General features: G+C 33.0%; 1 protein-coding gene across 1 annotated transcript in view; it reads right to left on the bottom strand.

The window, feature by feature from the left end:
- The window catches only part of LOC107630813 (probable LRR receptor-like serine/threonine-protein kinase At1g63430), a 20,773-nt gene that overhangs the window by 5,897 nt on the left and 10,391 nt on the right, over window positions 1-4,485 (bottom strand). Inside the window, exon 2 of the mRNA XM_016334058.2 lies at window positions 2,791-2,796. The gene's annotated coding sequence lies outside the window, so the exon portion shown is untranslated. The remainder of the gene's footprint in view (window positions 1-2,790; window positions 2,797-4,485) is intronic.

A 4,485-nucleotide genomic window follows, 5' to 3' on the forward strand; every position in this document is an offset into this window, starting at 1 on the left:
CTATTTGATCTATTTTATTAGATATAACAATTATATTATGTGTATATTAAAGTCAGTTATCAATAAAAAATATATATTAGAATATAAATATATAATAAAAATAAATTAATTATGTATATTTATATACAAATATGTTAATGGCTGATTTTAGTGATTAATTTTAGAATATGAATAATATTATTGTAGATTTAATCTAATATTAATGCATAAATTTTGGTGCATGTAAGTGTAAAATTAAATTTTTTTATTTAAATAAAATAAAGAATGATCAATAATATCAGATTTTCTTAAACCAAATTTTAAAACGTGAACCTTCTATTCCTGTTAATATATAAATCGTCACAAGACTATTTGTATTAGATAATATATTAAACACTATACTCTAGGACGATTTATGTATGGAAGTCTTCAAAAAAAAATGCACATAAATCGTCCTAGAGTTCTGAGTTTCCTAAGTTGAACGTAACTGGTCCCAGGATAAAAAGTGTTACACGTTTTTTACCTAAAATACAAAGGGATAGGATGATTTATGTGTTTTTCACAACACAAAGCAGTCTAGCACGATTTACGTGTAACAAGCTAAACTCGCATATACATCAACTCGTATGTTTCTGGAGGTTTGTAGATTTTTCTCAATCACCTTTATAAATGTCTGACAAAATTTTTCCCTAGTCTCGAGCTACGACTTTGCTTCCTTTCCTTCCTAATAAAGAGCTCAACCAAACGCTCATATGTTGACTTAACAAGTGAACCCGCGGGTAAATTATGTATACCCTTTAGGACGACATTAATACACTCAAAAATGTTGGTTGTCATATGACCGTATCGGCGGCCGCCATTCCGATGTTGGGTCCACAACTCTAATGTGATCCTGTTGCACCAATTAACCATTGCCAAGTTTTCCTACTTCAAGATATCCATGTAATATTGATGTTCCTGTTGAGTCTTTGCATATGTTACATTCACAAGAATCTTTGGTGCATTCTTAGATTTGAAGTTTAATGCGACATTAGCAGCTATGTGTCTTACACAGAATGCATGATGTGCGGTCGGTAAGAGCCACCCACTGTCTTCGGCAATCAATGTAGTCTTGATTGCGTTGTGGTTGTCAGAGATAACTACAATGTCGGGTTGCGGAGTCACGTACTGACAAAGGTGACTTAGAAAAAATTTCTACAAATCTGTGTTCTTGCCCTCGATTAACCCAAATGCCACTGGAAGCATGTTTGAGTTTTCATCTTGTGCAATCGCCATTAATAAAGTACCTTCATACTTGCTATATAAATGCGTACCATCGATAGATATTAGTGGCTTGCAATACTTGAAGGCGTCAACACACGGAAAAAAACGTCTAAAACAATCAATGAAAAATACCCTCATTTCATCGACTGTATTACTAGCCCTAACAGGTGAAGTACACAACACTGTTATAGTGCCAGACATATATATCTGAACCCCGATGATCCACCCCGGAATCAGGTTGTAAGACTCCTCTCAATCTCCATATATCTGTGCAATCGCCTTCTACTTAGCCATCCACACCTTCCTGTAACTGGGCTTGAAACCAAATTTTGATGAGACCACATTCTATAATACTTTTCACGGAGATTGATGCATCTACCATGACCATTGGTAGAATTGACGCATAGATGACATGATAATTGAGTTGCCTGTGATCGGTAGATATCTCTGTTGCAAGACATGTGTGCGGCCTATTGTTCTTTCTAACTTTCCAGTAACCTTTCCTCTGTCGCATAGTCACACATATTAGCCAATTACATCAATTCCCAAACTGCACACACTTTCCATGATACTTCAATTGATTGGACTCAAACACTTTATACTCAACACCTCGAAGGTACGCACATCACTCAAGTCATTTGTATTATCTGCCTGAACGGACAAATCTGCTGCAAATGATGGAGACGAAACATGGGCAATAACCTCGTGACCAGTTGGAACGGCATTAGAACTCCCTTCTATTACGCCGGTTGGCAGATTTGAAGCAGATCCACCAGAACTACCCTCTACATCAACCATTCTCGCAAACAACTCCATAGCATTCAAATTTGGAAATCTAGCTTAATTGTGAAACATATATTACACGTCGTCATCACTTAGTATCTCGTATTTTCCAAACTTAACATAACCTTGCCTGAGTGAGATAGGAATCTAAAAAAATACTTGCTTTACACATTTTTTTACTGTAATTTTCTAAATTTTGTAATATAATATTTTGTAAATCCATCAAACTCGTTGACAGATTGACAAACACTCCAATTTGCTTTTTATTAGAGAACGTAACACCCTCACTTGTGTTTCATCAATTTTTTCTCGATAATGAACTAGCAAAAATACACTCTCAGCCATCTCTCATAAAACTCTTTATTCATGTATGGCTCATTATACATCATATTCGTTTATTTATAGACTCATTATCTTCATAAATCGTTGCAGGATCTTGAGGGTTAGCCTCTAACACGTAAATCATTCTAGACTAATGTGAGTTGCGAAATACACATAGTCATACCCCTTATATTTTAGAGAAAAAACGTGTAAAAATTCTTACTCTGAAACGATTTACGTTCAGTTTGAAAAATTCAGGACCTTGAGATGATTTTTATATGTATTTTTTTAAAGACTTCTAGACATAAATCATCTAATACACACGGCTTTGAGACAATTTATATATTAATAGAAAAAAAGAATTCACATTTTAAAAAGGGTAAAAAACCTTAATAAGCCAAGTCAAGAATCATGTAACGTAAATACGCCAAAGCGAAAATCGTTTCAGCAATAAGCCAAATCATATTTTTATATAATTCGAACCATGCTGGTTCGAATTCCATTTCTACATAATTCGAACCAGCTTGGTTCGAATTATACACAAACACATGCATACACGTAATTCGAACCAGCTTGGTTCGAATTAAATTTTATATCGTTTATAAAATACATTATCTGCAAATTCCAAAGCATTAGTTTACTCCCATTATTTAACACGGATGACTTTGCGATTTTTTATTATTTTTGCCTTTAATTATTATTAGTGTTCTAAAAATTGACCTGGATTAATTAGTTTGGCAAGTTGAACTGAAATTTAATTTTATGGCACTTTCCATTTATAACATAATCATATTCATCGAAGAGGTGGCAATAGATCATATGGCTAAATGGCAAAATAGTACTACAAGGTAAATAAGATTTCAAATTGTGAAGTTTATCAACATTTTGTTAGTGCATAAATAATCTGTTTATAAACATTTGTCTCATTGACGTTGGCATGCTGCTAAATGTTATTTCGGAAAAAAGAAAAAAAAGTATGAAGTATTATTAATTGTTTAATTGCAAGGTTGTTACTAACTAAGCAAAAGTGCTTTTAGAAAAAGAAAAGAAAGAAATTCTCCCATAATTCCACACCTTACAGTTGTTTTCCATCTAAACCAATTATTAAAGCTGGAGTGATGTGTCTAATAAAAATCCATCTGATCCTCATGCATAACAAGTTAGCAACCTCCACCCCAAGTCTCCAACCCTACTCTACCCTACCTTTCTTTTCATAGATTATGTCTTTGAATATGAATAAGCCACTACTACCTAATATATATTATTGTCACGCATATGTGAAGTGAAATTTAGCTAGTTTAATATTTGATCCTGTTTGAATATGTCTATGTCCATGTGTGCTTGTTTTAGTCGTTTCTATATTACATCTTATTTGGTATAAATATTGAAAAGAATTGCCCATATGAAAAGCCACCATGTATTAATTAATTAAATATGATGTACCGTTTGATTTTATTTTTGTTTTCAATTTTATTAATATTATTATTTTTATTCTTTTTCAGTGTCATATGGAGAAGTCCATTCTCTTAAAAAGTTAGGGTAACGAGACAAAGGGAGATATTGTTTAAGCATGAAGGGCCCTCGCTAACAGTGCTTCCAAGCAAGACACTCTTAAAAAGATTGGAGTATATTTAAAGGAACAAGGAACTTCATCATGATCATGAATCAATATGCACATTGAGAAGCCTTCAAAAGCATTTAAGCTAAGGACTAGATGTAAGATGTCCAAATAATATTTGTTATTATAATACTTAAAACTCAATTCTCATCCACTATTTCTTTTAGAAAGGAGAAAATTAAAAGTCTTCAATTATATATATTAACACTTCATTTTTGTTTTCCTCTGATAGTATTTTTTATATTTGAAGTCAGCTAATTGATTAGGTATCAAGTATTGAAGGCATAGCAAGAAGACAGGTTGGGTCATAACTTTAAAAAATATGAGATGGTATATTTTGTTTTGGTTGTGCTTTATGAAAGTTCCATCAACATCGATGTAGGATGAATAATGCTTAGGAAGGCTTCCTTCACCTTGACATGAAGAATCCCCCATGTGCCTTCCTTAATAAGGACCCTCCCCACATGTCTTTCTTTATTGAAATATGCCCTTTCATTGCACATAAAAGAGAAAATTCTCAA

This window comes from Arachis ipaensis, chromosome B03 (assembly GCF_000816755.2).
Source record: "Arachis ipaensis cultivar K30076 chromosome B03, Araip1.1, whole genome shotgun sequence".
Lineage (NCBI taxonomy): Eukaryota > Viridiplantae > Streptophyta > Magnoliopsida > Fabales > Fabaceae > Arachis > Arachis ipaensis.